The sequence below is a fragment of the Carettochelys insculpta genome, chromosome 10 (genome assembly GCF_033958435.1).
Source record: "Carettochelys insculpta isolate YL-2023 chromosome 10, ASM3395843v1, whole genome shotgun sequence".
NCBI classification, from domain to species: Eukaryota; Metazoa; Chordata; order Testudines; family Carettochelyidae; genus Carettochelys; species Carettochelys insculpta.
In genome coordinates this window covers 49,326,172-49,336,869 of record NC_134146.1, presented here as the reverse complement: position 1 = coordinate 49,336,869, position 10,698 = coordinate 49,326,172, and the positions used below count along the sequence as shown (strand labels likewise).

General features: G+C 43.8%; 1 long non-coding RNA gene across 2 annotated transcripts; it reads right to left on the bottom strand.

Annotated features, from left to right (window-relative positions):
* Positions 1-310: 310 nt before the first annotated feature.
* On the bottom strand, positions 311-10,681 carry LOC142018568 (uncharacterized). Of its 2 annotated transcripts, none has more exons than XR_012646855.1 (3): positions 7,436-10,681; positions 5,272-6,312; positions 311-4,549 (listed from the first exon to the last, which is right to left on the bottom strand). It is a non-coding gene; the product is annotated as an uncharacterized LOC142018568 (long non-coding RNA). The 2 variants fall into 2 exon arrangements; XR_012646854.1 differs by having other exon boundaries at positions 9,855-10,675.
* Between the last annotated feature and the right edge of the window lie 17 nt (positions 10,682-10,698).

Here is a 10,698-nt window from a genome sequence, read left to right as displayed (position 1 = left end):
ACCAGTAAGCAAGGAGGACAAATCAGAAAAAGATAATCCAGGTGAGCAAATCAGAGAGTGGAGGGGTGCGGGGGAAGGTCAAGAATTAGATACTTGACTCAATCTAATTCTTGATCTTCCCCCCCACCCCTCCACTCTCGGATTTGCTCACCTTGATTATCTTTTTCTGATTTGTCCTCCTTGCTTACTGGTTTTGGTTCTCTGTGTCTTAAATATTGAGTCTGTTCTGGTCTGGATATGGTCTGAAGAAGTGGTTCTGTCCCACGAAAGCTCACCTAATGAACTATTTTGCTAGTCTTTAAAGTGCTACTTGACTGCTTTTTGTTCCCATAGGGTCAGGTTTCTAAACCTTTGAGCATATTTGTTGCTCTGTTCTGGATTCCCTCTCATGTAGTCACATCTTTCCGACAGCACAGCGCCCAGACTGGGACACAGGCTGCCAGCTGATCCCTCACAACTGCTGAGTAGAGTAGGAGAATTACTTCCCATGACTTCCATGGTGGCATGTGTCAGAGAGGTAGCTGAGTTAGTTTGTATCTTCAAAAACAACAAGGACTTCCATGGAGGTATACACATCTCGTAGAGCAGGAAGGGACCTTGAGAGGTCCTTGAGTCCAGTCCCCTGCACTCACAGCAGGATCCATCATCATCCCTGACTTTTTTTAAAAAATCTAACCTGCTCCAGGCCCTTGGAATGCTGCCTCAAGGATTGAAGTCACTACTCTGGCTTTACAAGGCCAATGCTCTAACCACTCCTCTTAATAGGCCCAGAATGACATTAGCCTTTTCACTCCTACATGATATGAATAACTCCTATTCAGTGTATGATCTGCGATACCTGCAAATCCTTTTCTGAAGCCATAGACCCCTTTTCATAGCTGTGGGTTTGATTAAGCATAGACTTTTGCACCTGTCTTTATTGAATTGTATGATGTTGATTTCAGACCATTCATCTGTCCTTCAATTTTGTTCTTTAATTCTAATCTTGTCTTCCCAATAGGCCTGCAACTTCATCCAGTTTGGTGGCATTCATTTATTTTATAAGCATTAATTTCACACCATTATCCAAGCTATTAATGAAAATCTTTGGCATACTGCCTTCAGCCTGACTCCTGCAGGGACCTATGAGACCTTCCCAGTTTGAGAGAGAACCATTGATAACTATTCTTTGATTAATAAGCACAGTCTTTCCACCAGTTGTGCACTGAGCTTGCAGCAATTTAATCTTTTCGTCCGGGGTCAGCAACCTTTCCGAGGCAGAGTGCCGAAATTTGATCTTTTGACCTCTACGTACTGGCCATATGCTGGTGATACTTTTTGAAGTCACTAATAGTCCCACTGACAACAGCTTCATGAATAAATAAATAAAGCCCCTCAGAGATACACCTCTCAGTTCAATCCTGTCTCCTTGTGACTAATAAAGAGAGAGGATTTAGAGAGGGGTCTCCCACCGCTCCAGAGTGGGCTCATATCACTGGGCTGTGGAGGATTCTCATGTGGGGCTCCAGAGCTCTGCTGTTGAAGCTGTTCATCTTGGATAGACACACAGTGGACCAGGAAGACAGAGTGACTCATTAGTTCAGTGGTTTGGGTACCCCCAGAGGTGGGAGACCCAGAGTACTCCTGCTTTGGTGACAATCTAATTATTGATACAATTGGAACCACTCCAGCCCAACATCAGAGTACCCCATGGAGAAGCAGGACTGATGAGACACTTGCCCAGGCCCTGTGGGGAGCCACCTCCTGGAAGGGGCGGGACCTCAGGTGGAAAGGTCCTAAAGGACAGAATTTGCCAAACCAGAGGAGTTCCAGGGCTTCTCCCCCAGATGGCCCCAGCCTCCCATTCCCCAGGATCTCCAGGCTCTGAGGGCTGGTATGGGGCTCCAGCACCATGCTCCTGGGCTGCCACAAGTCTCTGGCAAGTGGGGGCTCTGACTTCAGCCACACACTCAGTCGGGGACTCAGGTGGCTCTGGCCCCATGCCGTGGTGGGAACATGTAGCTGGGGCTCTGGCTCCAGCCCTGTGGTGAGACGGGGGCTCCATGCCCGGGCTCCGGCCCCAGCCCCAGACTCCAGACCCATCCCATGCTGTAGAAGGGGCTGGCAGGGACTCCAGCTGTGGCCCCAGCCCGTCACATGGATGCCAGTCTGGTCCTAGCCCCGGGAATCTCTGCATTCAGGGAGGAGGGGGCAGGGCTGAGCTCCCACCTCACATGCCAAGGTAAATCAGCTCACGTGCCACTCTAGGCATGCATGGTGGGGGTTGCTGACCCCTGTTCCAGTCTATGACAATGCCATGTAAGACTGTGTCAAAACCTGTCCTCTCCCTGACCATAGCACTGCCTAGAAAAGAGAGTTACACCCTGCAAAGCCCTGTTGGCTAAGGGGCTTGGGAGCTGATTTCAGCAGATGTGAGCAGAAAGTGGAATGCGCCTTAATTCCATAATGTTTCGATTCCTCCGTCTTTTATTGCAGCAAAAAGCTGAAGTGTGCATAAACAACCTAGGAGCAGGAGGGATTACACACAGTCGTGTCTTGAGGTATAGGTAGGAGTGAAATTAATCTATGGAATAATTTTACTTGTAGTAGGAGGCATCTAACTACCACACTTGTATGACTCACATTATGAACTATCTGAGCATCCTGTAACCTTTAATGTAGTCTTCCCCACAACACGCCTGGGAGGCAGGATAGTGCTTCTGTGCCCATTTTACAGCTATAGAACAGAGGCACAGAGGGACAAAGGCCAAGCTCTTTGAAGGCATTTAGGTGACTATCTCCCATGGGCATTATGCACCTACAAATCTTTGAGGCTTGAGTCCAAAATGACCCGCCTGAGGTCACTTTGAGACCATGTAGCACAGCACAGAATTGCACCCACAACTCCTTAACGCTATGGTCATTGGATCATCCCACCTTGTTGTGTCTGAAGAGCTCAGGTACAAACCTGAGTTATTTAAAACTGGACTGGGAAAAATACCAGAAAACATATTAGGAATCTTCTTGCTTTGGCAGCCCTGGATATACTAGATGACCTGAGTCATCCCTAACCTCTCTCATTCTCGTATGCTACCATGTCTGCTCCCTGAAACCAGTGACATGACAACACAGGGTGGTGTCGACACCGCTTGTGGATCGCTCGCACCCCAGGAGGGGAAAATTTCATAGATAATGCTGGTAATGTGAGCCTATCGACTGGGCTAACCCCTTGCATGTCTCACTTTCCATGTGCAGCCTTCTGGGTTCCTGCAGGGAATGCTGCAGAGACACCCGTGGCCACTCCCTGATGAGTGAAAGGAAGGAACTGTGATATGCACGCACGGAGAGCCTAGGACAGCAGGGAGAAAGCAATCAAACTGTGGCACTTTGCTTGAGCTACTTCCTCTGCTTTGGGGATGCAAGAGGCTGTTTATTAAAAGGACCAGACCAAGTTCTCTTCCTCACATTGGCGTAAATCAGGAATAGCTCATGTAATGTCTGTGAAGCGCAGTGATTAAAGGGAGATCAGAATCAGGCCCCTTTACTCTACGGTAGCCAGGATAAAATGAGTCCCAAGCACAGCCCAATACTTAAAGCCAGCCTACTGGCTATTTTTCTGTACACAAGGTCCTGATTCTGCAACCCTTAGTTATACATAACATCCCTTATTCAGGCAAGTGGTTCCCACCCCACGGGGTAGGCTCTGAAACTCATGGAACTGTGTATGTGCCAGGGTATCAAATTTCGCCTTTTTTGTCCTGTGAAGAGATTCTTTCCATTCAGTGAAGGTACCACTTTGATACCAGGCAATCCAGCAATAGTGTAGTCATGGGGCAAAGTTTACCTACTTCTCTTCAGGAAATATGATAGCTACGTCTACACTAGAGAGCTTTGTCGACAAAACCGGGGTTTTGTCGACAAAGCTCACGGAGCGTCTACATCTGTCAACAAAACTCAGCACTTCCGCCGACAGTGTAGTGCTTCTCCGCAATGAGGAATAACACCTTTGTTGACAGGAGACAGTTGTTCATAAAAAAGCTATGTAGACAGCCCTGTGTCCAGCTTCCAGCTGGCTGTTCTACTGAGAGAGCGACCAGGAAGCCTGGCCGCTCTCTGTCAACAGAGTGCATTGCTCTTTCCATCTGCTTTTGTGTATGGATGTGATCTGTTGACAGAAGTTTTGCTGGAAGATCTCTTCCAATGGCAACTTCTGTCAACAGATCACTGTAGTGTAGATGTAGCCATAGAGTTTAGTTAGGTTCATTCTATCCCATTCTCTTTTTACCACTACACCACTGGGATCTGGTAAGCAATGGCCTTCTGTGCTGGAGAAAGTGTGTGAATTGTCTCTTTAACTGAAATCTGCAGTCACATACTTCAGCTGTTTAATGATTCACCTCCTAACCTGCCCACTTGCACCTTGGTAATATTTTTGAAGATTAACTCCTTGATCCAACCTTGGAGTCTTGCAGAGGCAGAAGATTCTCAGAGACTGGAAGCCAAAGTGGGACACTCTTTTGCACAAGTCACTTCACTCAACTTCCGGGATCTGGGGGAAACAGAAGGGAGGCTTGAAAAGGGAAGGGAAAAATGAGTGAAACTTATACCAAAGAAAGGGAAGAAAAAGCACTTGCATTTTGCTATTTTATTCTTTGGATACAGCTGGATTTTTAATTCTGTTTCAAAAGAATTGATAGCTGAAAATAAGCCTATAAAGAAATATTTTGGGACATACGGAGTTAAAATATGATTGATAACAGACAAACCCTGCTGGAAATATGCATCTTAAAATTAACTTATTCTTATCCCAGCCATTTTACATTCCATCACACAAAAGGAAGCAAATTCAAATCTTTATCAAGCACTTAAAAGGTCTTCATGAATTTCTCTCAATACACATGAATCACTTCATTTTGCTTTACTTAATCACTGACAAACTCAGAAGAAAAGGAAAAAAAACAAAAACAAGCCCCACAGACTTTGGTCTGTAATTGGTTAAATATTGATTGGGGGCAGAGAGGAGAAGGGATAATTTTCTGTGAATGATTAGACACTCATTAGTACTTGGGTTTGAAATTTACCTTTTAAAGATCATTTACTTGTGGCATATATATATATATATATATATATATATATATATATATATATATATATATATATATATATATATATATATACACATACACACACACACACACACACACTGGGTAATTACTATTTCTGGCAGAATTTGCAGGGATAGATAGATAGATAGACAGATACTAGTTACAAGCATTCTACTCTTACACTTACCTGGGTAAAGTAATATTTGACAGACGAGTTTCACTATGACTGTCAGAGTAACGATGGAACAATAGATCTGTCAATTAGGACAATTTCTCAATAATATATGAATGCCATTTTTCTGATAAAAAAATCCTATCCAATTCTTCAAGTCTCATTATCTGAATAGTCCTGTTGCGTGACACTAAGTCACATGCCTTCGTTTCCTTGTGATTACTTTGACAATTGTCTTGATTATTCAGACCCTTGGTAATCATTCTAGATATAGTCTCCAGGATATCTAAAAACCGAGGTTGTACTTAGAAAGAGAGAGAGAGACAGAGAGAGTGTCTGATATGGTGTGTGAAACCAGTAAGACAACTGTTGTGTGGTTTCTTTTTAGGTGGATGAGTGAATAATAACTTCTCCGCTTGAAAGCAAAGGGAGATTTTTAGGCAGACAGACTGAAAAATCTCTCCTGCTCCTCTTCTGCAGCATGTGTCACTTTGTTGACTTCAGGGAAGAGCGTGATGATGACGGGCATCTAAGTCAAAAGGTTGCTGCATGACGGATGAAACAAACAAGCCACACCACCGTGGGCATGTGAATGGAAAAGTACCACTGTACTCCCCGTGCACATTCTTGGACTGTGAGTGAGCTGAGGAGCCTTTTGGTCCACTGTACAGAGGGTGTGTACCTAAAGCCAGGCCTTGCCATGCAAATCAAGTTTTTCCACTTCCAGTACTTTCCCCAAAAGGAAGAACCTTGTCCCGTCATGAATACTCCACTAATAAAACCACTATTTAACTGAATAGGTCCCTCCTGTAGCTTACAATCATCAGGATGTTTCACCCACTTCCTTCCACAACTCCAGCTGCTGCCTTCCTTACTACTGGTACTAGGGGGAAAAAGAGTTTTAGGCATCGGAAGTTGAAATTAACAAATGATCAGAAACAGGGGAAGTTTATTCGGCTCTTGGAGTTTATTTTAATTGCAAGATCGTGTTGTAATGAACACGGCAGTTGCAGGGCAAGTCTGCTGGGGTCAGGCGGAGTGTTCTGTGGGTTTGCCCTGTAAAGAAAAACAAAAAGATCTATATTTGAAACAGTACACTAAAACAGAATGAGATGCAAGACCCAGACGTGTTGGGCTATTTGGTTCTGAAGTTAAACTGTGACACTTATTAATGAGGTTTGCTGTTGTCACAGGATATAATGACAAAAGCGTTCATCCTTTTGCAAGTGCTTCATTAATAGATCCAGAAAGCTGCTAGCTCAGATGCAGCAAGAAGTGGGAAAGATGCATTCGTGCTGACAAGCAGCAAGCAAAAGCAAGCTGGCAATCTGGAGTAGTTTGTTATGATGATGCTGAAAAATTATGACTGGGTGACTTTATGCAAATCAAGTGAATGGACGGTTAAAAAACTAAATGTCAGGTAGATAAGATCTCATACACCTAGAGCAGTGTCATGATAGGCTTTGAATGTTACATTCATACTGGAAACCCAAATGTGTTACAGAAATCAGACACCCACAAAAGGGCTCAGAGATTGCACTAAAGACAGGCTCCTGCAGAGCACCAACCTCTGACAGAAAAGTAGGTTAGATTAGAAAACCAGATAACGCAGCTGAACCAGGGAATACACAGGCTCCCTGCAGTGTGCATTCCACTTTTATTTTATAACCTTGCACACACAAGACTGCCTTTAAATAATGTGTGTTGTGTGACATAAAACTCCCACAGCCTTGCTGACGATCTGACTGTAACTGCCAGAAGAAAGGCATCACAGATGGAGTGTCCTTTCTTAAGGGCCACTTTTCTGTCTCTGGCCCTTTTCTTTAAAAAAAAAAAAAAAAAAAAAAGGTGGCTTTGTCTCTATTTGGGTAGGGAAGATTTATTTCCCAAAGGAGCTAATTTAAAAAAAAAAGAATTTTAAACTGAGATTTATTTAAAATATATATTTATCAGAATGTTGGGACATCCTTCTTAAAAGTGGTGCTTATTTTAGAACATTATGTACTTGCCCATAAAGTTTATTTGATATCCCAGCAGACCTAAGTCTGTATTAAGGGCCTTCTTCCCAAATGCCTATGGCCTGACTTCTAATTATAGAGGGGTATCATTAATAATTATTTACATCTATGTGGTGCCTTTCACCCCAAAGTGGTTTAGATAAGGAAATCAACCAACCCACCTGTGACTTGCCTCGGACTGGTAGTAACTACTCAGCAGTTAGGTTGCACCTGCAGAACTGCACAGGAATTTGGTAGGAGAAGAAAGTGAAGAATAAACTTTTCCCAACCAGAGGAAGATTTTTAAGTGGGCAGAATTACCTGCATTCCAATACAGACTGGAATGCGAGGTTAAGATCATACAATGTGGAACGTATCAGACAGAAGCAGTAGTACCAATATGATGGGTGAGCATATCTTCCTCACTGGTTTGCAAGCTAGGTATTACTGACCTGACACACTCCAGAAGGAGCTTTCCTGCTCTTCCATGTAAATCTCATCTTTACTATTATATTGACATGGAGCATGGACAATATACATAGGTTGATATAATGAGGAGGGCTTCTACATCCTTATATGAATGTAGGGACCAAAAAGGAAATGCTGAGGGAACAGATGGTTGCATGCATCAAATCTGAAGGACTGGATCCAGATTATAAAAGAAATGAATGCACGTGCATGGAAAATGAAAGCGAATAACTTGGTTGTTTATATGTTTTATATCAACTCCCTTGCCTGCCAGATTTCCTGTTAACTCCCTGCTTCAAGGGTCAGTGTTGCCTTCAAACACAGCCAGTTTTTGCACAAAAGGCAAGACATAATATAGTCAACATTATTAAACTTCCTTGCCTTTTTACATGACGTGACTAAAAATCTGGCTGGATGTGTTGTGAAGAAAGCAAAGCTTCCACTACCCAGCAAAGACAGACTTGCTCTGTGGTGAGCCCTCTGGCCAGTGGCTGAGGGGCATGGATGGGATCTGAAGGATATTCTGCTTTGCCTTTCTGCGCAGAATATAGCTGTGCGCTCAGAACTCCCATTTCACCATATGGGGAAGAAAGTTCATAGAAAGTTAATGGGGAGTTTAGTTACACCAGGGATACCCAGGAAAAATGAATAAAATCTGTTCTTTGCTTCCAGGCTGGGAACCTATACCCAGTTCCCGGCCCAAAAGGAATGCTCATGGCTGATTTATAACTTCTTGTAAACAGGGGGCTGATAATGGAAACTCTGATGCAGTCTTCCATTTGGCAGGATAACTGCATGACAAGATTTCAGCTCTGTAAAATGCCATTTGGAACAGCAATCCTGATAAATCTTCAATCACGAGATTTTTTTTAGCTCCTTCCTAACGTTCTGCAAACATTGCATTCAGCCAGTCAATCAATACGTGCAAAACCAAAGATTCAGCCTGCAGAGAGGCACAAACAGAATAGAGATTTTCCTCATGAAGTCCATCTCGTAGGGAAACAAATGCCAATGCCAAGTTGTTATCATCACTGTATTATTTGTTATGAAGTCTATATATCTAGATCTAATCTATATCTATATATAAGATATATATATATATATATATATATATATATATATATATAAAACACCATTAGTTTACACTGCTCTTTGCAAATACAGATAAACAAGATAAACACAGATAAATATGTCTTCCCTGGCCCTGAGATCTTACAGTCTAAGTTAAAGCTATGCACATTCACTTTGAATTATGTATTACTTTTTAACTACAGGGAAGGTGTTTTTAAAGCACGCCCATATCATTTCAAGACCTGACTTGTGATTGGACTATTTTAAATAATAGATAACTAGTGGTAGCAGCAAAGCTCGTCTTTTTTTTTTAACTGTATACCAAATCTGATCATTTCAGCTTAGAACTTTGCTGGAAAAAAAAAAGAAACTTCCTGTGTACAATAATATCTTTGTGTTAGGTTTGCACCCTGCTTGGAATTCATTTGTAATTTAATAAGTAGTTCTAAGTAATTACATTAGCTGCAGCTAGGGCACTGTGACCCTGTGATAGTTACTCTTGTGAACAAATTTCCATTAATTGTTATAAATATGAAATACCATCACTCAGCCACACACTGACTCTTCCCCCTTTCGCTCTGTTATGTGGAAGTACCCAGAAGAGATACTAGACCCTCTTACCCCAAAATGATCAGGGGAAAAATAAATTATTGCAATAGTAATCAGCAGCTATGTTTACGCTCAGAGCAGGCCTGAGTGGATTCACAGAGAAAATAAATATGCTTTCGGGTCCTTATGCTATCTTCATAATCTGCCCCCTTCCCCTCCCGCACACGCAACCCATACACCAGCAGCTCTATCAGGAACACAGATTGGAAAGCTTTACATTTTCACTACCGGCTGAATCTCCAATGGCAAAAGTGGGCCTTTACAGTTCCCCCTGGAAACCGTCTACTATAGTTCCTTAAAAAGAAAAAAAAAAAAAAGAAAGAAAAAGAAAACGCACATCACCATAGCCACACATCTACAACCACACAGAGGCAGCTATATATTGACAGACTGTTTACAAGATATTTTGCAAGAATCAGCAACAATGACAACAACTGCAAAGAATTAACCCACCACTTCAGAGTCCTGGAAGGGGAAGGTTAAAGAAGGACCAAGCGCAAACATAATCCTTCAAGCATTTTTCTTTTCAAGAGCAAAGATACTCCTCACATTGAAAACGCAACGCCATAAGAAAAAAATTAAAAAGAAAAAAAACCCAATAGATCGGCATGGGGAAAAATAAGCTTCTTTCACCAACAGTAAATCCCTCGTGCGATCATGAGAGCCAGAGAGAGGTGGGGAAAAAACAAAAACAAGAAGAGCTGTTCGTTTTTAAAGGATTCCAAGGCGGCAGGATCCCGGGATCTTTTTAAAGGAGAAACTTGCCAAAGCAGATGCAAAAATAGCGCTAGAAGGAGCCTGTTTCTGGTCTCCCTACTGGCTGCCTGGGATTGGCTCTGCCTCCTCCTGCCTTTAATTCGGGATTTTGTTGGGTTTCTCGCTCCGGCTGCGCTGGGACCACCTCTCCCCCCAACACCCTCTCCTGGTCCCTACACTGGCAAGGCTCGGGCCGGGGCTGAGGGGCTGTGGTGTGTTGCGTGGAGGCCGGCGGTGCTTGTGGGGCTTTCACGACCGAGAGCGGGGTGGCCTCAGCCCCGGATCTCTCTTATGTCACCGAATAGCAAATTAGTTCTCAGAATTCCAGGGGCCGAACTCTGCAACATTGAAGCCGCCCGACGTCACAGAAGGCTGGCGGCCACGTGACTCCGGAGACCGGCGCCTACCACTGGCGGCGGGGGGAGCCTCCGGCGCCCGCTGCAAGCCCCCGCTGCCCGCGCCGCTGGCGGGTGGGCGGGGGGACCCGGCGGAGAAGGCATCCGGAGGCCCCCACGACCGGGCGCAGGGGGCGGGCCGGCGG